The sequence below is a fragment of the Equus asinus genome, chromosome X (assembly GCF_041296235.1).
Source record: "Equus asinus isolate D_3611 breed Donkey chromosome X, EquAss-T2T_v2, whole genome shotgun sequence".
Taxonomy (NCBI): domain Eukaryota; kingdom Metazoa; phylum Chordata; class Mammalia; order Perissodactyla; family Equidae; genus Equus; species Equus asinus.
In genome coordinates, this window is record NC_091820.1 from 123,930,763 (window position 1) to 123,953,569 (window position 22,807).

Here is a 22,807-nt window from a genome sequence, read left to right on the forward strand (position 1 = left end):
CGCACACACTCATGTTACAATTATTTTAGAGATTGTAAACTTTTAGATATTATTTGTTTTGACATTGCTATCACAATTATGTGTTTAATTTGGTTTGAATGTAAACTTTTCCTGAATGAATCAGCAATAAATGTGAGTTGTAAATAAGAGAACTAATTTACAAATAGCTATTCCTCTTATTACATAGAATGTATTATCCTTACCATTTTTAAATATTATGAAGAATATATAGAGTGTAAGCTTCTTGAGGACAGAGATTTTTGCCTGCTTGTGTTACTGCTGATTCTCCAGTGCCGAGATTGGTACATGACTCATAGTAGGAGCTGAATCATTTATTTTGTTGTTTTTGTTAAAAAGGAAATATATAGTAGTCATATACAATAGATATTCAGTCATGGTTCTTAAATTGGGATAACTTTGAGCATTTATTATGAAGAAAATAGGTGTCTTTATTTAACTCTTTCATTGACTCCGTTGGTTAGATTTTTGACCAAAAAAAAGCATTTTAAAAAATATATTTTTCAATAAATATTTTTAAGTTAAAAAGAACATAATATCATATTTCATCAAATCTCAATACCATTAATTATAAGACATGCCATTGTTTTACATATCACTAAGAAAGACTAAAAAACTATCATTTAAATTATGATGCCATTGATTGTAAAATCTATCCTTATTTCAAAGATGTTAAAATGTGGAGGGAAAATGTGTATCTTAGAAGAGATGAAATATGGTATATAGGAAGTTTAGGAATTTGAAAACAATCATATGTAAAGTTGCTACTCTAAGATGTCTGACATATGACCATTTTGTATATTCTTTTCAGTTCTTTATATATAAATATATGTATATGTATATACTTTTTTTTTACGTTTTATCATGGAAAACTTCAAACATATATAAAGTATAATGAACCACCGTGTACCAATCACCCAGTTTGAACATTTATAAACTCATGGCCTATCTTGTTTAATTTCTATCGCCTCTCATCTCCCAACCACTAGCTTTTGGTTTGTATTCCTCGCTGTAATGATATTCCGATGATCAGGGACTGTGTCCATCTTGTACACCATTTTATCCCCAGCACCTAGGACAATGTCTAATAACATATAGTGGCTATTCAATTCATTTTTGCTGGATGAATATATTTATTCAGATAAAATAAACACTTCCCTAGAAAAATCTAATTTATCAAATAGGTCAAGAAATAAACAGAAAGCTTTAATAGTCTTCTAATCATTGAGTCAGTTAGTTAAAAAATTTCTGATAAAGTAAACAAGCTCAGATGGTTTTATAAGTAAGTTCTGCCAAACAGTGAAGGATTGGTTGATTCCAATAGACATAATCTCTTTCAGGAAGTAGAGTAGGAGGGAGCACTCCTCACCTCATTGATGAGGCCAGCATAAGCTTGATACCAAAACCTGACAGGGACAGAAGAAAATAGAACGATTACATGCTTTTCTCAACCATGAACATAGATGCAGATGTCCTAAATGAAACGTAAGCAAATCAAATCAAATGGCATAAAAAGTTAGTAACAGGTCATGGTTTCATGTTAGAAATTCAAATAATGTAATTTATCACATGAAATGATGAATGGGAAAATCATAGATCATTTTACTAGAAAGAAATTAGATAAAATTGGTAATTAATAAAAGAGAAAAATCTCTCAGCACACTAGAAATAGAAGAAACAGTCCTTAACCTGATTAGAGGTATTTTGGGGAAAAAACCCTACAAGAAACATCCTGCCTCATGGGAAATGTTGAAAGCACTTCCTTTCAGGCAAAAAAAAATCCCTGAGACTAAAGCTCTTAATTAGACTACTCAGGCAAGATAAATCAATACAAGTTTGACGATGAGAAAAGAGGTTACAAAGCTGTCATTCTTCACAGATGATGTGATTTTTTACTTAGAAACCATAAAAGAACCATATATTAGCCATTGGAATTCGTAAGAGAGTTTAACAAGGGTACTGGATACAAAATCAACATAAAAATCGATTTTACTTCTACCAGCAACAGTGCATTTAAAATGTAATCAACCAAAAAAGACGTTCCATTTTGAATAGCATTATTGTATACCTAAGGATGATCAGGCAGTTCCACCCATTAAAGAATCACCTTGTAGTGAAGCTGTGTTAATTTAAAAAGCAAATTTGCCAGTTATTATATCTAAAAATGAGTTTATTCAGGAATAACCAAAAGAATTGCAATTCGGGATGTACATGCTATGGCAAACCATAGTCAAATCTGGAAAAGAAAGAAGGGGAGCTGCTTTTATAGAGAAAAAGGGGGAGTAGGGAGGGGCCGTTTCAAATGAAAATTCACTGGGGGAAAGTAGCAGTTCATTGGCTGAGCTGTGGTTTTTCTCATTGGCTGAGCTGTTGCAGGTGGGAAGAGAAATCTTCCTTCAGTAGTTTTACTTCCTGTCCAAGAAGCAAGCATCAGTCTTTTCCTTTTTGGTGTAAATGACAGTGTGTGATAGGGCATGAGAGCTCCCCTATGGGCCTTCCCAACTCCAAATTAGTTAAGGTTTCTTTTATTAATTTCCACAACTGGAAGAAGCTTCAGATCTCATCAGGATTAAACTTCATCCTTGGGACAGAGGGGAGATTGCTACCCAGCTAGAGAAAGGAAGTATGCTCTTGGCATAGTTGGAGCCACAAGGCACGTCTTCATACAGAGCACCATTGTCGACATCCAAATACGGTCTATGTCCTGACCACATTCTAGTATTGGCTAAGTGCTTTCTGCTTTGTCCCTTCACTCTCATCCTGGCAATGAAGGGCAGGGGGAAGAACAAAGGGCCGCGGTTGAACATCCAGCGCTAGCTGCTTTGTTGAGAACAGAGGGGAGGGAGGGAAGAACTCATGTTTGTTGAGCGCCTGTTATCTGCTAGTTACCAGGAATGTCCACATCACATCAGCATTAGATGTTGAGATGGCTGAAATAACTCACTCAGCAGAACAACGGCATGCTGGGAGAGAAGGGAAACTAAGTCAGAAGAAGGGAGTTAGTGAGAACCAGCCAAAAGTTGTAAAGCAAGCTCACCTAGCCATCCTGTCCTCTTCATGAGCATCTCCCCTTCAACAGACGTGGAAGCTAAGAATCAGGGTAAACGACTCCTCCAGGATCCCACAGCTAGTTAACAGTAGAGCTCAATTTGGGTTCTCTTCTGTCCCAGAGAAGCCGCACACCCTTCTTGTACCAACACGGCACGCAAGAGAGAGAAAAGGGGGTGTCTGACTTTGCTTGGGCATCTCTGCAGGTGGATGTCAGGTGTTGAACTGCAGAAGAACTCAAATAAGAAGGGAAACACCATGAGATAGAGTGCCCCATTCCTCCTTGGCAGCTGGCAATATGGGGGGGGGGGGGAGAGCAAAAGAAAGAAAGAATGAAAAAAAAAGAAAGAAACCGAGGTAGCTGAAAGGCATACATTCTGGAGAGCTCAAAAGGCAAAACATAAAAAATTATATTCTAGCTTGGAATTTATCTTAATGAGCAAGACTCAATCAATGGAAAGTGACAGATGGGATAATTTAAAGTTCAAGTTTCCTTCTGTTTCTTTGTACGACAGAACACAAACTTTTTAAAAATCTTTTTTCTTCCCAGCTAGAGGGATCCTGAGACCCACAGGAAAAAGAGGGCACCATGTCCCTTTCTTCACAGCCCCTTCTCCCAAGTGATGGAGAAGAAGGAACAGAGTGCTCTCACTCCCTCTCCTTAGGCAGGGAGCTTGCGCTAGGGGACAGAAGGAGGGTACATTTTTGGAGGGTTTCAACTCATGCTTTTGTAGTCTTTGGACATCACCTTGACTTGTGACCCAGCAAGTTCTTTAGCTGACAGAAATGTGTACAGATGTTCAACAAAAGATGTGTACAAGAAGTGACTGCGTAGAGTAAGGAAGAAGTAGAAAGCCTAGTTAGGAGCCTATTAGAATAATCCAGGAGAGTGGTAATGGAGGGTTTGACAAGTGCAGTAACAGTGGAGGTGCAATGACCTGGTCACATTCAGGTTCTTGTTGAACATAGAGCTGAGGATTTGCTGATGGAGTTAATGTGGGGCATGAAGGAAACAGAGGAGTCAAGGAGGACACAAAGGTGTTTGGCTTGAAGAATAGGAAGGAAAGAATGGCCATTTACCAAAATAAGGAAGAGAGGGAAAGGAGATTTGGGAGGAAGAAAACACAAAGTCTTAATAAATAAACCCTTCACAAATAATAAATAATTCTATTTAACAGAGTAAACCTATGAAATCAGAGAAACTAAGTTTCCCGTAAGTGTTCCAATATATAAACAATAGATAAACCTAGTAAGAGCTCTACTTAAAATTCCAACTCTAAAGTCATTATTCAATTACGTATTTTAAATGGGAACAACAGGAGCCACAGCGTCTTTGGGCCGAGCTGTCGTGGGCAACTAGAGGGGCTGACCTGCAGCATTACCTCATAAAACACATGAATTATTAAAGAAATTGGAGTGTCATCGCCCTAATCAAGTGGTGCATTATGTGCATATAAGTGATTATGATGTTAGAGAAAGTGATGTAATGATCAGAGCGGTAATTTGATTTTGGTGTTGATAGTAGACTAAAAGCAAATTCCTGTTGTAAAATCATATAACCCCTCTTTTTATCTTTTTAACATCTATGGAGATGACTGTATGATTATCCTCTTTTGGTCTCTTAAAATAGCAAATTAAGAGAGTTCTTAACATTGAACCTTCTTTACATTTCCTGGCCATAGTCATCATTCTTTGAAGATGCAGCTCTGGATTATGTTGGCTAATATTTTGGGCTTTCCTATTAATGTGGCAGATATGTGTGGCCTGGGTGCCAACAATGTCTGGCTGAGAGATGCATGAATAAGCAGGAAAATGTGTTCTCACAACCTCACACAAGGGGCATCCAGAGGCCAAGGGTCCTCTGAGGAACTAGGAAGGGCACGCACCAGGCACACTCTTCAGCTCCAGAGCACTGGAACTCTCCCCTCTCCACCGGAAACGGGCTCCACCCTCAACATATAGAGTCAGGCGTCCTGGGCTCCTCCCTTGGTCCCTGACTTTCGCCCAAGACTAGCCTTGGGACCTCGGCCCCGCCCCTCTGGTTCCGGCCCCGCCCCTCAGTCTGTAACCCCGCCTCCTCGAGCGGGCATTAGGCCCGCCTCTGCGTCCTCCCTGTCCCATGCGTGCACTCCATCTGGCGCCTGCGCACTAGCAGCCACCGGCTTGTGGGCGGAGCCCGCGCAGGCTCCAGGTACCGCCCATGGCCGCGCCTGCCCCTGCCCTGGGCCCGCCTCCGCGGACAGGAACTTCCGGTGATGTCTGAGAATGCCTAGATCAGTGGTAATGCGATTCCACAGTGTTTGGTAAAGACTCAAAGCAAATGCCTCAGGTAAAATCATACCCACTGACCTGAAATAAGGCTAAACAGAGACACGGGATATTTGTCTCTGCCTCCATCTTCTGACCCAGCTCTCCAGGTGGACAGTGACTTCAGGCTGCCTCAGCTGCTGAGTCCACACTGCCCCAGACCTCAGTGACGATTCTGAGCCCATCTGTCTTATGCAGAACCTGAGAGACGTAAGGAAGCAGATAGCAGGAAGGGGAAGGAACATTCTCTCTGGGAGGAACAGCTCCGTTGGGCACACCTTTCCCCAAACGCTCCCAGTCCCCACCCGAATAACTGCTTGCTCCCTCTGCTCCGTGTGCCTGCCCTTGATCTCTCTGCGTCCCACTTGCTCTGAGTCTTGCATCAATGATCCTCCTTCCTGAACATCAATCACTCTCTCACTCAGCAGTCGATCCTTCACCTCTCAGAGATTCTCAACCTCGAAAAATCCTCTAAATGGCACAGTCCTTCCTCTCTCCTTACACTCCCCAACCAAACGGATGGGAAACGCACCTCGTACTTGCTCCCTCTCCTTCCTCACTGTCCCGGACTCCTTAACACTCAGAGCCTAGATCTGATCCCCCCATTGTACTGGCCTGCGCTCAAATAACGCAAATGAACATCTCATTATTAAATGCCACTGCTGCTTACTTCTCCATCACATCTGACCTCTCAGAAGCATTTGGTGACTTCTTGAAATTCTTTCCGCACTTACTGTCCCCAATATTTACCTCTCATGGCCTCTGCTTACTCTCTAACAAACCCTTCTCCATCTCCTGCTACCTACAGGTGGGCTTCTTCAAGACTGTCTTCAGCATAAAAAAGGTACAATTGAGAATTTTCGTATGATCCCTGTTTTGTAATAGGAAAAAATGTATAGAAAACTGACTGGAAGGGAACATATAAAAATGTTTATAAATGTTTTTTAAAAGTAAAAAGCAAACAAAAATAAAAATCGAAGTGGTTCACTCTGGATGAGTGACATTAGTGTTCATTTTTAATTGTCTACTTTATGTCTTTATGAAATTACAAGCTCTTTTCAGTATAAAAGTCACCAGTTTTATAATCAGAAAGAGCACACATCTTCAAAAGAAATGAAAAAATTCAGGTTACATAATATTAACATAGTGTAATGCTTATAAGGTTAGTAAAAGAAATGAAAATAAATTTCATACACAGTATGCATATATATAAGTTTATACATATATAAATCTGCAAAGGAAAGACTAGATGAAAATAAAGCAAAATGTGAAAAGTGTTTCAGTTTTTATGGCAAGAATAAAGTTAATTTTTCCTAATAATCTCCATTTTCAATATCCCCCTGATGAATATCTGTTTACCTTCCCTCACATACAAATAAATTTCACGCCATTCTAGAGTGCTGTGAGGTTAAGAGCCCACAGGCTATAGATCACATACACTTGGGTTGCATTTGTGCCCCTGCAACTTACTAGCATTGTGTCCCAGGGCAAGAACTTTTGCGAGTTGTTCCCAGCTATCTAATTAGAGGAAGTCTCTAATCATCTAATGACATTGGCATGTGATTGAGTGTGAAACACAGCAATCACACCCCTTTAGTAGAGTATGTGCTCAACCCAAAGGCCTGAATTTAATTATGAACTATCAGACAGTGTAGGATGCCCGCAGGAAGATATTTTGTGTAATCCTTGTTCATCTGTGTGTTATGCATTGTGTGCATCTGTGTTATACGTTGTGTGTGTGCTTCAGCCATGTCCTATCTGAGCATCACCCTCACTGTTTCTAAAGGCACTTTTAATGTTCAACAGAGGTGAATGTTTGTCAGAAACATAACATTTAGTCAAAGCCTTTTAATAAACAAAACTGACCGAAGTGGGAATTCACTAGTGGGATAGCTACCAATGACAGAGACATCCAGTGTGAGTTAAACCACTGGGACTTGGAAGAACACATTTTCCTCCGAGCCCTCCTGTCTAGACTGTTGACTACTTTCGTATTGTCACACATAGGTCTAGAAGACCTGCCAACTTGATCTGCAATTCCATGACTAGGTATATACCCAACAGGAATACATATATACTTTCACCAGAACACGTGCTACAGGGATTTTGAAAGATTTTATTTTTTCCTTTTTCTCCCCAAAGCCCCCTGGTACATAGTTGTACATTCTTCATTGTGGGTCCTTCTAGTTGTGGCATGTGGGACACCGCCTCAGCATGGTTTGATGAGCAGTGCCATGTCCGTGCCCAGGATTCAAACCAATGAAACACTGGGCCACCTGCAGCAGAGCACGTGAACTTAACCACTCGGCCACGGGGCCAGCCCCTACAGGGAGTTTTATAGCTGCATTATTTGTAAAATGCAACACTGGAAACACCCAAATGAGCATCAGCATCAGGATGGATAAATCCATGGTGTTCTATTTGTACAAAAAAATCCTATACAGCAACAAAAATCAAATCAACCAAACTTCATGCAACAATGTGAATGACTCTCACAAACATGATGTTGAGTAAAGAAAGCAGACCAAAAGGAAAATATCTGTATCACTTCATTTAAATAAAGCTTAAAAACTGGTAAAACTCTGGTGTCTGAAGCCAGGATGGCAGTTAGTTATCACTGGGTAGGAGGAAGGGAGGAATAGATGGGAAGGAGCCCAGCTGGTGCCAGTGTTCTTTCTTGGGTGGGATTTCATTCCATTTCTCTTTGAGCTTTTTTCAGAGTATCATATGTCACAATAACAAAAATGTTTTGTTTTCTCAACAAGCAGAGCATCTCTGTAGTATTTAGGGATGCAAGCTTAGGTGGGAAAACAAACAAACAAATAGCAAATTTGAGAGGGAGGAAGAATATTGTGAATAACTGGGGCCAGATGTAGGGTTTTGAGTTTGCTGGAAAGTTGCATTTCTTTGTCTGGATGATAGTTTCAGGATTTTCTTTGTGATATATCATTGAGCTGTGCATATGTGTGATGTATGCATGTCTATATTTCACAATTACATGCAGGAGCATATGTGTGTGGGTGCTCAGGACTTGGATGTGGACTGGACTTTCTGGATCATATGAGAGCAGGTGAAACACAGGTTCAACCTTCTCCCAAATACTCAGAACATCACTCCCACATTCTATCCAAGAGGACTAAAAGGCTTCATCATTTCCAGCACATATCCTCCCAAACTCTGAATCCCATTCCCTCATTCTGTTCCAGCCATCCTTCCCTTGTATTCCTTAAACACGATAAAGTGATTACCTCAGACACTTGTTTTTTCCTCAGGCTGAGAAATAAAAAATCCAAGGGCCCTTGAGGCAGTGGGAATGAGGGGATTTATTGACTAGTTATGGAAGTTGGCAAAAGAAGCTAGTAGTGAAGAGGATTTGGACTGAGTAGGGGATGTTGGGCTTCCTTGTCCTCTGGATAGCATGTAGATTTGGCCAACAAGAGGCAGGAGGCAGAAATTAAAGAGTGGAAGGAGAGAGTATTTTGTGGACACGGTGTGAGGCCCTCTCCACAGCCTCTGGTCCCTGAGGTACACGTGCACCAAGAATTTCACTCTGTTAAGGCCAAATCCAGTCTCCAATCATACCTTTTGAGAAAAGTCCCCTTAGGAGAACCATAGCCAAATTTCTCTCTCTCTCCCCCCACCCCCTCCCCAGTTAGCCTCTCCCCATTTGAATTTCTTACATGCGATTCTGACTGCGAAAGAGACAAATCACACCCTCCAAGTTGACACTTTGAGACCTCAGCCCTCTAATAGGTGAAGGGCATTTTCCTCCTGTAAGCTCAGCTCACCACCGAGCCTCTGTGAAGAGCCTCCATGGCCTTCAACCCACCCAGACTCTCCCGTGTTAGTCCACGCCCTCCTGTGGGTGGGTGGCCAGAACTCACATGAGTGTGTGTGATTGCCTTCCTTCCCAGTCCTCCCTGGATGGTCAGGGACCCCTGTGAGATGGGGGGTAGTCGTAGCCAATTGTTCTGGGGGGTCAGCCAAGTCTGAGATGAGTGAGAACTCCACCTGAACATCCTGCTGCGCTCCTTGAGGCATCTTTACTACATACGTCCACGTTGAAGACTACTTGGCACGTTTCAGTTACCCTTGGCTACATTCCTCCCTGCTGCTTCTTTTTTCACTCACTATGTTGATTGTGAGCTTTACCCATGTTGGTACGTGAAGCTTTATGGTCTACATGTTACGTCTTCTGTTGGATGCCAGCGGACTGTAGAAGTTTGTCTATGATCGGTCTCTGCTTCCTGGTGTGTCTCCTTCTTGCCCTACCTTCTGGTCTCCAGCCTCAGGTCTTCCCTTTCCTCAGCTCACAGTCTCTGTTTGCTCATGAGCAGTAGGTTATAGTCACCCACACAGGGGTGTTGAGACCCTCCCCTCTACCCCACGGCCACACCTGAGCCACTGAGAAGAGACTAGCGGCTATATTTGACAATGCCACAGCAGAGTGTGCACAGCCAAGGGGACAGGAACAGGGTGGAGGGTGAAAAGTGTTCTGCATAATTGTGTCAATTGTTGTGCATAATAAAGAGCTGGGAGAGACTGGGCTAAGGGGAGAGAGAACAACAGCCCCTGAGACATGGCTGGAGGAGGAGAGACAGGAAGGGTGTTGTAGAAATGCTCTACAAGCTGTGAGGACACAGACGATGGAGAAGAGAGGAGCGGGGAGAGAAAGGCGCCTGGAGTTTCCCTTTGGATCTCCCTGTACAGAACAAATAAGGGTCGTGCTTGGAGTATGTGATGGTTTGAACTTTTCCCCCTTGATCAGATGTAAGCTTACTCATCATCTAAGCTTTCTCACATCCCCTACCCCTTAGCTCTCCCTGTCCTCCTCTCAGCTTAGCCCTCACTTCTGAATGCCCCATTTCCTACAGTTCCCATTTCCAGTTTCTCCCAGTGAGACCTGACTTTTCCAGCACGCGCCTTTGGGAGCCTTCTTTGTGGGAGCCCTCGCACAAGTCTTGTGGAGAAGGGCTGGCTTCACTTCAGACAGATGACTTCTCTTCAGTCAGCTGTGGCCTGAACTGGTTTATTTCACATGGCTCAAATACGGGGCCCTGGAGATTCCACTTGTTTGGGGACGGTGAGAAGAGATTCCCTTTAGAAGGCCCTGAAGTTATGATCCTCCCACATTAAAATGCCTTGTGCTCTGATCTTTTAACATTAAATAGAACAGCCAAGACACAGTGCTGCAGTTTCTAAATGACACTCTCATGAACATCAGAATAATAAAAAGGCAGATGTCTTAAACCTCCCACCCGCTCGGGGCCTGTCCTCAATGTCTCCTCACCAGGGGAAGCAACTAGATTTTAGAGGGGAGCACAGTGGAGGTCTCTCCAAAGCGACTAGGGAGAGGAGTCTGGCGTCTTGGAGTGACCTAGTACTTCATAACTATCCCCTCCCTGTTCTTCAGACCAAGGTGAAAGAAATCTGATATGCAGTGTGATCTCACCACCTCCCAGAGTCTGAGAGCTCCTGCACGGAATGTCAGAAGGAATGGTCTCCCCTCTCCAGGGTAGCCCAGGAAAGCTGTATGGCCATAAAAACACTTCAGGACATGGGGGCTGGCCCCGTGGCTGAGTGGTTAATTTCACGTGCTCCGCTGCAGGCGGCCCAGTGTTTCATTGGTTCAAATCCTGGGCGCGGACATGGCACTGCTCATCAAACCACGCTGAGGCAGCGTCCCACATGCCACAACTAGGTGGACCCACAACGAAGAATATACAACTATGTACTGGGGGGCTTTGGGGAGAAAAAGGAAAAAAATAAATAAAATCTTTAAAAAAAAACACATCAGGACAAATGGAGTGAAGACACAGCATTTCTTTTAACAGCTGAAACAAGGGAGGGGTTTATTTTAGATCTTTTTCGTTTCCCAAAAGTTCTGGGGAGGCATAACCCGCTAAGTCATGTGATTTTTTGGCAAAGGCCAGCTCCACCCTGGTGTGGCTCTTGCCAGCATCCACAGCCACTTTGACAGATCCACATCACTTCTGTGCCTCCCCAGTTGCTTACTGAGTAAAAAGCTCACCATATTTTTGGAGGCAAGGTTTTGGGGCTTTAAGTATTCAGGTCTCTTCCTCAGGATGTTCAGTGTGGTGCTGCTGGGCTTAACTTCAGAGTCTCCTGCATCCATGACTGGTTGACACCACAGATGGATTCAGGAAGAGAGGACAACTGAGAAAGCCTGAAAAAGATGATGAAACCCACTTAATCCAGTGTATCCAAGGGCCTCTTCCCCCTGCAATCTCCCCGCCGCACTCACACTTATTTCCAGCATAGACATAAGAGATTGCTTTGCCGCATCGTTGACTTGAAATGCCAACCTTATCATTCTTTCATTCTATTATATTCTGCATATATTATATTCTGCATGAATCTGTGTTAAAAATCTCTATTCTGTTCCATTGACATATTTTCCAATCCTGTTTTAATTGCTAAATCAATAGTGTAGATTTTCCTATGTTGGAGGGCAATGTCACTATCATGGCTACTCCTACATATGTTCTCCTCTGTTTTATTGAATAATCAGCTCATTTTACTTCATGGCAAAATCCTGTTAAGGTTCATGCCTGAATTCGGAGATTTATTTTGGGAAGCATTTATAAGATTACAATAATTAATTTTCCTATTCAGGAGGAATTGGTATTTTTAGTGTCAAAACAAGAAACTCATAAAAAGGTTTCATGCATTTTTCCCTCTATTTTAAAAAAAGAAATTCACAAGTGTTTTATGGACAGTGTGAACTAAATTTATTATTTCTATTATTTCACATTTTATTCTTAAAGAAGTATATAATATCTTCTTTTGTATGTTTCACTTGTATCCAATCTTACTTTTTTGTAAAATATTTCGGTGATTGACTTGGTTATTCTAAAGAGACATTCACTTAAGAAGAAAAAGGCATTTTTTCCAATTTCCTTATTTAAATGAATTATAAATATATGAATAATATGACATAAAATGCAGCTATTGAAAGAGATGAAGGGGTTCTCTATGTACTGACATGGAAATGACCTCTAAGAAATGGTAACTGAAGAAAGAAACTTGAAACCAGTATGTATCTTATCATCACATTTGTCTTTCTTCACAGAGTCATCCATAGCGATAAAAGTAAATGCAAAGAATAAGATCGGAAAACTTTACAAAAACTGCTAAGGCAGCTCTTCTGGTGTAGGGGTGTAAGATGGTGGAGTCTAGCAAAGGAAGGGGGATTATCAGTTGATCTCTATAAATGTAATTCTTACCTCTATTTTCTAAAACAAGAATGTAAAAATATGTGTAAGTCAATTCTGTCAAATTCTCTCAATAAACCGAGATTCCTCAGAAGCATAGATTTGAGACACAGAGAGGTACAAACACCAAGGCAGGTTGACCCAGGCACAGCCTCTGTCCTCCAGGGAAGGGAGCTCAGAAGAAAGGCACCCAAAGCCCCAAACAAACGAAAAGTGAACCAGCCTATAAGTGGAGTTCCAAGCAAGAGAGCAGACGTAGCCAGGGCAGGGTCTCTGCCCTGTCTGTGACTGTAAGAGGTTCTCATTCGGGAGGGAAAGAGGAGGTGATGACACCTCTTCTCCAGTCTCTTAGGCTCCCTAGGCCTCCCCTTCTTCCCAGGAGTACATATGGTAACAACAAGAGTAACACCACCAGCAATACCAGACCTCTGCTCAGGGGTTCTGCCTCCAGGCACTTCCCCAAGGACTTTATATCCTGCAGCTCAGTGGACCTCTAACAGCTTGTTGGGGCCACTGCCACGCCCACTTATCCAGGACAGGGAACTGAGGCACAGGAAAAGTATGTAACTGGCCCCAGGTCACATAGCTGATATGTGGCAGAACCTGGATATGAACCCAATTTGTCTGGCTTCAGCGCCCCAGCCCCCACCCCTTCAGGATGCCTCCTCTTGATCCTTGTGGAAGGCAAGGAAAAAATCTTCGTCCTTCCATTTGGTTGAACACTGAACACATATCTCAGTGTCTTTCCATGGTTCTCTATGGGATGGGAGGAAACCTGGGTGACTGAGCCTTCCCTGCCACTCAAGGAAGGGCGTGTGGCCTGGGTCCCTCTTACAGGCACCTGTGCCTCAATTTCCTCAGTGGTTATGTGGGACTGAGGGGGCAGCCAGCGCGGGGCCAAGTCACATCTCCTCATAACAGTCATTTTAGTTCCTCAGGGGAACAGCTCCATAAAGCACACAAAGCCCTGTCCTCGCCATTATCCCTCTGACATCCCGTCAGAATCCATGTCCTACCTCTAGACAATACACACACGGGTCACACTTCAATGTTAACTCTATAGTTGTTCCATATCAGAGACTCTCAAGGTAATACGGCATGAGAAGTACGACCACTCAGCAGAAATTTCTACAATTAAACACCCCGTTTATGTGTACTGTGTATTATAAATGTAGTAATCTCAGAACTGTGGCCAAGGCTGGATGCAGAGATGGGGAAAGAGCAGAAACTCCTACCGGGAGCTGAGTTCCCTCGCACCTCTCTCTGAGTGATTGGATCTTGAGGCCACAATCACTGTCCGTCGCCCAGTGGACCTGTTGAAACACAGAAAACACTGTGAGGACATTTTGGTAACTCCTCCCACAGGAGAAGTTGGAGTGGAGGGATTTTGCTCGAGCCAAGGAAGAGCTCTGAGGCCAAGCTAGCTGAGTATCCTATCCAGGGAACAGCTGTGGAGATGGTACCCAAACATAGGTAGTATGTGCCCCCTCTTCCAGCACCTCTCACTCACCGTATTCAGCTCTGAACACGGAGTAACCCACGTGGTTGTGGCCATGCTCGGATCCTGTGAAGGGATGTGATTACTAGGTTCTGAACGACATTGTGAGTTGTCATCACTTCTCTTGGTGCTTAACCAATCAGGCCCTGGGACTCAGGGAAAGAGTGGGAGGAGGAGAGATGGAACTTTTCCTTTCCCTCGTTGCCTTCCCTTCCAGGTCAGTTGCTGCTCCTGCAGGAACAGTGTCTGCTCAGTAGGATGGGAGAGAAAACATCCTGATAAACCAAGATAATGTGGCATCTTTATCTGCCATCAACAAACTAATTGAACTAATGAACTCCAACCCTGCTGGGTAATGGGAGGGTGAGAACTGTCATTTGTCCAAAGTGGTAAAAATACATAACATGCAGAAGTGGTTAGGAACACAGGCTCAAGAGACAGGTGGTTTGATTTCCACTCTCAGTTCTGTGTGACCCTGGGCAAGTCTTTTAACCTCCCTGATCCAAAGGTTCCCCCTTTGTAAAGTGGGGATGACAACAATACTTCCTTCCTTTAGGAGTTTGTGAGGATTAAATGAGAAGATACTGCTAAAGCACTCAGAACAGTGTCTAGCAGGCAGGTAGTGCTCAGATGACCTTAGCATTCATCATTGTGGTCATCTCAGCCAACCTCTCTGGTTTCAGCAGTCTCAGTTGGATACATATTCAATCCCTTCGGAGTTCACCTCCCCAGTGGCACAGCTCCCTCCTCTCTGTCCCATTTCCAAAGAAGAGGTCTTGGGCTAAGGCAAAGCTCGTGATCCTCACAGTATCAGAAGGGGCAGGGCTCCTGAGTCTCAAGCTGGTCTCCACACCATGGCTGATGGTCAGGCCCTCGGCTGTGCAATTACTTGTGTTCACTCAAAAGAGGATGTTCCATTTGTGTCCCTGGAAGTTCTGCCAGAATCTGGTCTTGAGAACTTTAGCTGAATTATTCAGCCTGCTCCATATGCCCAGAGAAGTAGGACAACTACCCTTGCAGCCATGCCTGAACTCAATTCCAGTTCTCACAGGGACTGGGGATCCCGAGGTCTGCCTGTGACCCAGATGGGCGCCAGTCTGGGCATCTGGGCTCGAGGTGCTGCTGCTAGTGATACTGGTGGTGCTCAGGGAGTCGTTACCCTAAGCAGGGACAAACCCATGAGATTGCATAGTCTACAGACACACTGACCTGCAGCCTCTGTCCACAGTGTTGTTGGTGGCAGAGAGGTATGTGTGTGTCCTCAGGCAAGAAAATACATTTCTATTAATGCAGCACGGGGCACTGATGTAAAGGTGAGTTTCATGTCCAATTGGAGCAAGAGTGACTATACCAGCAGCAACACCCTGAAATTTAAAGGGTAATTGTATACTGCATATAACTGGTATGACATTTATCATTAATTTATAAGGATCCTGACATAATAAAAACATTCTGCTCTCTTACTTTGGAAATCAACTTGTTGTTAGAGCACATTTTCCCAGTTTACCCTGTTGGGTTAGTAACACAAGCACTGACACAAAGTAAATGTGTGTCCAAACCCCAGTGCTGACACAAGCTGTGAGTATGTGGGCCGTGTGTATTGATTTATCTTAGCCACATTTCTTTATCTGTAAACTGAAGGTTACAATTGTTCCTACCCATAATTTGTCAAGGCAAAGTCTATAATAAAGTGCTTTACTCCAGTTTTGATGTTTGCTGACAGATTTCAAGCCCTGCTACCCCTCTTCCTTCTTCCCTACATGTGGGTAAGCTGATAAGAAAGCTTCCTGCCTTTGATGCAGGCCAGAAGTTCAAACCATGCCAGCCCCACCCAGTCGAAGTAAAATCCCTCACCCCAGCTCCATCTCCTACACACAATAAAGCCCCAAAGCCAATCTCCTTTCCCAGTTCTCTCAAGCCATTTTCCGACCAACCTGGGGAGACTGCCCTGCTCTCCTCAGAAAGCCTCAGTATGTAAGTAATAGTCCTGTTAATACTGCCTCAGTGCACGTATGGCATTGTCAGTCTTGGTATCTAAACCAGATTTTGGGTTGAGCAGCATAGAGAGCAGCCTGAAAGTATATCCAGTAACTCCTGGAAAAACAAAAACCTGGATGAGGGGGACAAAAACCAAACAAGAGGTTCACAGTTTTACCCAACTGGAAATCCAAAATTTACTAAAAGAGCTTATACAACAAGCTGAATAGATTATGCTAATCGGCTTTCTCTCTTCTACAACACGGGTTCTGAATTAACTTTAGCTTCTGTTTAAATCCACCAACTGGCAAACTTTCATGGCCTTAATCAGTACTGGGCTTAGGGAACAAATACACTTATACCTCAGGATCTTCATTAAAATTTAAAAAGATACCTATTATACACTTAGGAGAGAGTTACTAAACATGAAATAAGAGGACAAACATATGTGCCTCACTGTCAGAACTGTTGCCTTGTATAAATTCCCCCATAGTCAAATGCCCATTAGCCTAAAATATGCTATAATGGGCATGGATGTTCCGATTCAATGAATCACACATTAAAATTAAGTCTTTGGCACAATTGGCTTTACAAAATGGCACCCCTTGGACCTTCCATCCCACACAAAATAGTTAATACAGCCCTATATAAATTAAAACAGGTATTATGGGTTGAATCCCCACTCCAAAATAATATATGGAAGTGCTAACCCACTGTATCTCGACAGGGACCTAACGCTACTGGTCCCATGTTTCCCTGCCAGCCCAATATAGCCAGGTGCAAATTATAAGTTAACTGTACAAGGACATAAGTGTACCTTGCCCTGGGATTATTCTCACTCACAATTCCCAGACATGAGCCATTGCGTAGACCCAAAGCCCCTAGTATGCCAGGGCAGCCTTAGGAAAGGACCTCCTACAGCTCTCGTGAACCCTCCTGCTGGTCTTCCCCCAAACTCGCCTGAACAGATTGACTCTGGCAGCTGTGTAATGGAAAGTGGAACCATTGCAAAAGTTTCAGGGGCTGGCCCGATGGCATAGTGATTAAGTTTGTGCACTCCACTTTGGCAGCACAGGGTATATGGGTTTGGATCCTGGGGGCATACATATACATCGCTCATCAAGCCATGCTTTGGTGGCGTCCCACATACAAAATAGAGGAATGTTAGCTCAGGGACAATCTTCCTCACCAAAAAAAAAAGTTTCAGAGACTGAATACTAGGTGTGAGTCAACCTAAATGACTGGCTGATGGCAGCAGGAACTGAGCCTGGAGTTCTCAGGTCAGCCAATACCAAATCATGAATAGGGTTTCATTTTCCTGCAGACAAAAATTTTCTGGTGACTTCTGTCTGGGTTTCAATCTTGTCTCTGTGACCTTGGAGCTGTATGACCATTGGTAAGTGAACTGTGGTCAAAGGTTGGATATTAGATGGCCCTGAATTCAAACTGCGCATTTGCTATCATAATGCACTTCAGCAATTCTGGAGTCAGCAAGCAGTATACTTTCTCAGGTTCACTCCACTGCTTGTTGGTGGAATGTGAGCCTGAATCCTTCCTCACATACAGACCACGGCCTTGTAGGAAGACACAAGTCTCCGGCAGGTTCATAATAAAATCTCTAGAACAGGGCCTACCAGGGTGCCTGGTAAGCAGTTTTCCAAATACCCCAGGATTTTCTCTTGGCTCAACACAAACTGCACTCCTTTGAGCATCCAGTGACTGAGAAATAGGGATCAGGTTTGCTACTGGGATTCAGTGAAGGACACTGGAGCATAGAGCTGAGGATTCAGTAGAGTGTGGAAGTCCCCCTGAAACACTAGCCTTCATTCCCTTCCAGGGGCCTTCCCACACCCTCTTTCTCAGCTGAACCAGCCCCCAGGACTCCCCTTGGAAGCCCTAATAACACCTCCTGCCAGTGTGAGACCTGTGGATCGTTACTACTGTTCCTTTTGGGTGGTTATTTTACCAACCACACTTAACTGTCTCACATGCACGTCCTACTCAGTGCTCAACTGAAAACTCAACGGGAACCCTCGGCACATCGTCAAAGCTCTGCCTCTCCATGTAGCCGTCTCCTCTCCAGTGCTCTGCCCTACGTATTCTAGTCTCTTCGTCCTCCCTAGACTCCCAGGTCCGTCTCCTCACCTCAAAGGAAATACTGGGCTCTACTTGGTTGCCCCTCTTGACACTGCAGTTTGGAAATCCTCTCATGCCAGTAATATGTGGCAAACTGGGGTTCACCTTATTTGTTTCCCCCCTGTTAGGGCGCACTGTTCTATACTGTCTAACAAATATCTGACAATAATTACTTTATATATTGTACCTGGGTTTTTTATTGTTTTATGGAAAAGATTAACTCCAGTCTCTGTTACTCCAAGTTTGTTGGAAGCAGAAGTATCAGGGTATGCAATTCTACACCCATTGGAATCAACGTGTGGTCAATAACTTTGCACTCCTATTGACTGCCAGCTGCAGGAGAGCAGGACCCATGTTTGCTTTTGCTTCACTGAGTTGTAAGGCACTTATCACAGTGCCTGACTTGGGATTGGATCTCTAGAAAAACTGGTTAAATGAATGTAGAAATAAGTGAATAGAATTCTGTCTCCCTTGTCACATATGGGTCTTGTACCTTTCCTGGAATAAGTTACTTGTTATAGAATCATTCTATCTTTTTGTCATCTTCATCTAATATGTTTTCCTCCTCTCATTTCTTAATTGATTTTTTAAAATCTTGTCATGATTTATCTTCCAGTAACATTTTGGTATAACCATATATAATATAACAGGACATTATCATTAACCATTGGATACAAAATAGCACAAAAACCCCACATTTATAAATTTCAACAAGAAATAACGAAACTAGATTATAGTCCAAAAGAAATCCCAAAAGACAGAGTTCCTCTATTTGGTCAGAAATCTCCATGAAGCAGAAATGAATTGTCACAGAATAAACTGAGTGCAGAGTTCTTATTGATATGTTTTTTCATACTCAATTAAAAATTTGAAAGGCCTTTTGAAGCTTCCTCCTTCTTTCTATTTAGCATTTTTTCAATATACCTAAAAGGGTGAGAGCAAAGGGTTGATAGAATTTTATATTCACAATGCAATTTCTAAAATCCAATAATTGTTCTCATTGTCTGCTTTAAATTCCCAACTCAGCTAGTCTCCATACTGTTGTTCCTTTTTCTACCCTGGAAAGCTCAAAAAAAGCGAAATGTTAATTAAACATGTATTTCATTAAAACAGTTCTTTAGAGAATTTCTTGACCATTTATTATTTAGATTTTTTACACTCTTAGTTGGCTCATATATTTCTTTTAAAATGAAGGTTGGAATTAATCATTTTGATAAAATTAATTCTTTTTAGGTAAAAGACTAAATCTTTTCATATTTAACACAAAGGGAAAAATTAATGTTCCTTTGGTAAGTATAATATTTCTTAAACTATAACTTAAAATTTTAAAACAGGCTTATCTTATTTTGTATTGGAGATATGTTTCTTGCAGATGGAAGCACTAAGAAAATCAGTACTATTCAGTGATTACAGCATAAGCCTTTTGGAGATGCTTTCTAGGTGTCGTAAATATTACGTATGATCAACATATAATTAATATGCAATTCAAAGTTTATTACCTAATGTCTTTTTCTCCTCTGCCTTCTTTATAATTTGTTTAATAGTGGATTTCGCTAGGTCTGGAATATGACCCGCTCAGATACACCTGATGTTTACCCACTTAAAATCTGCATTTTTGGGGCCGACCCGGTGGCGCAGCGGTTAAGTGCGCACGTTCTGCTTCTCAGCGGCCCGGGGTTCGGATCCCGGGTGCAGACATGGCACCAGTTGGCACGCCATGCTGTGGTAGGCATCCCACATGTAAAGTAGAGGAAGATGGGCACGGATGTTAGCTCAGGGCCAGGCTTCCTCAGCAAAAAGAGGAGGACTGGCGGTAGTTAGCTCAGGGCTAATCTTCTTCGAAAAAAGAAAAAAATCTGCAGTTTTAGCAGCCTTTAATCATCAAAGTAATTCCTTCTTTGATTATGCAAACTACTTGCTGTGGAGCAGCAGACCACAATAGGAAACTAGAAAGTCAGTGGCAAAAGTCCTCCACAGAGTAAACAAAACAAACTTGTTATGGACAGAATGTTTGTGTCCTCCTCAAAATCATATGTTGAAATCCTAACCCCTAATGTGCTGGTATTAGGAGGTGGGGGCCTTTGGGAGGTGACTAGGTCATGAGGGTGGAGCCCTCATGAACGAGATTAGTGCCTTTATAGGGAGCTGAAGAGACCAGAATTCTCCTCTTCTGTCAAGTGAAGACACAGCAAGAAGACCTCTGTGTATGAACCAGGAAGTGGGCTCTCACCAGACACTGAATGTGCTGGCATCTTGATCTTGGACTTCCCAGCCTCTAGAACTATGAGAAATAAATTTGTGTTGTTTATAAGCCACCCACTATATGATATTCTGTTAGAACAGCCTGAATGGACTAAAACAAAACCTGTTGGCAAGTGCCTCTCAAACTGGGCAAAGTGATTCTGTTTTGGCTGGTTTGCATTCACAGAGTCTTGTTTCTTTCTGTGTCTACTTATCCTTGTACTCTTGCTGTCCATTGTGTTTAAAAATATATTTATAAGAATAATTTGAGACCTAGAATGCAACCACTTTCCTCCAGAGAGAATTTTCTTTTGCTTCTGCTAGATGCCTGGGGTCATTACTACATAGGATCTAAGAAAACCAAGTTCAAAACTTGAGGTCCACTACACGACCCAGGGCCTTTGAAACTCAGCTATAATTCCACCCAAGATTAAGTCTACTTCCTGTTCTTACAAACCATTAGGCTGTAACAACCCAGAGGCCCAGACTATTGCTGGTAGGGCTGGAATCCCCATGTTGTATGGCTCTGGATGCTTTCGCCTTGTCAGACAAGGATGTCAAACCTCACTAGGCTAACAATTTCCCTTAGGGAAATAGTAACTTCCATGCTCCTGCACTGATTAGATTCCTATTTTCCTCTCAATTTTAAAATTCAAAATGATATGTAAAACCTCAAATATACAGAGAAATTGAACAAATAGTACCATGAACACCCAAATATTTACCATCTAGACTCAACAATCATTAACATATTGCCGTGAACATTGTGCTGAACCTTTCAAAGCCATTTTCCCATCTCATGACACTTTATTCCTAAGTTTTTCAGTATATATCTCCTAAAAACCAGCACATTCTCCTACACAAACATAAAACCAGGTTTCCTCCCCAGCAAGTAAGGTGCTTGAAAGTCATTACTCTCATCCTCATAACAAGAAAAAGATGAACAAACTAAAAATCAACAATGCTTTACAAAAACATTACAGAAATGATGTCACAAGGCAAACCACTGACCCAAACATTGGAGTGAGAGGTAAATGTAGAGAATCTCAGCTTACAAGGAGCAGAAGCCCAGGAAAAGCTAGCTCCTGCAGCCACACACACACATCCCAGAATTCCTCCTGATCTATCAAGCAATGCCTCTCTCCAGGATCTATACCTCTTTCTGGGAGTGTTTCTGGAGTGAAGGGAGGAAGGAGCAGAAAGATGGGTGTCTCCACACAGCAGGTCACCAGGCTCTGGCCACTGAGCGCCACCCTGTGCTTCTGGGCAGCGAAGAAGGAGCCAGGCTGCTCAGGCCCACATCCCACTGCTGCCTCTCCTTGGCTTAGGGCACTCAGGCGAGTTCTCCACCTCCTTTGGCCTCAGATTCCTCGTGTACAGAACGTGAAGTGCTCAGCACAGTCCCCAGCACAGAGTGCACACTCCACAGTTGTCAGCGATTACTAATACATACCTGAAGGAAACAGCCTGCCTTCGTTCTCCCCAGCGCTCTCATTTTCTTCACGCTGACACCTGAGAAAGGACAGGCCGTGGTCTCTACACTCCCGTCGTGACCTATTGCTGCCCCGATGCACTCACAACGGCCGGCGATGGCCTGAGCCCGGGAGCACTTCCAGCCCACTGCGCTGGGCCCCCGCGCCCCCCACTCCCTGTGGACCTCCCTCAGTGCCCCAGCACTGCTCTCACCTGGTTCTCCTCCTCGTCCTGCTTGTTCCCTCTGCAGGACAACAAGGGCACACAGGCTTCACCCACAGGGCCCACCATCTGTCACCAGGATTTCTGGGCAGCGCCCTCTTAGCTGGTCTCTCTGCTTCACCCCGAGGCCAACTCCAGCCTCCTCACCACCAAGCAGCCACAGGGCTCCTAGCAACACGCAATTCAGAACTTGTCACTCCTCTAAGAAGCCAAGCCTTCGGGGACTTCAGATCTCACGTACAGCAAAAGCCAAAGAATTTCTAGTGGCCTACGAGGCCCTGCATGGCCTGGCTCCCTGTTACCTCTCTGACCACATTTCCTGCTACTCTAGCTCTCACTTCCTCTGCCCCACCACTGAAGTCCCATGGTGTTGAAATCTTAGACTTTGACACTGTTCAGATGAGTCATACTTAACTCGGGACTACAAGGAATGCTTTAATATAAAGTCACAATAGGCCTGAGCTTCCAGACAGATCTGGCCCAGACTCTGTTTTGAGACCACAGTGTATGTGACAGCTTGGCTTTTCCACAATATCTGCGGTAGCATCTAACACTGCACAAAAGCCCTGGCTCCGAGCTGACCACTGAAGTCTCTGAGCGGGGAAGAAGGAAACGGGGAGAGGAAAAAGACGCCTGAGTCAGGGATATGTGG

At 43.3% G+C, this 22,807-nt stretch overlaps 1 long non-coding RNA gene across 1 annotated transcript; it reads right to left on the reverse strand.

The window, feature by feature from the left end:
* Window positions 1–96: 96 nt before the first annotated feature.
* LOC123282680 (uncharacterized) lies at window positions 97–22,468 on the reverse strand. The gene is made up of 6 exons (XR_006522889.2): window positions 22,147–22,468; window positions 21,914–21,972; window positions 13,844–13,921; window positions 11,405–11,560; window positions 3,056–5,574; window positions 97–1,424 (listed from the first exon to the last, which is right to left on the reverse strand). It is a non-coding gene; the product is annotated as an uncharacterized lncRNA (long non-coding RNA).
* Window positions 22,469–22,807: the final 339 nt, after the last annotated feature.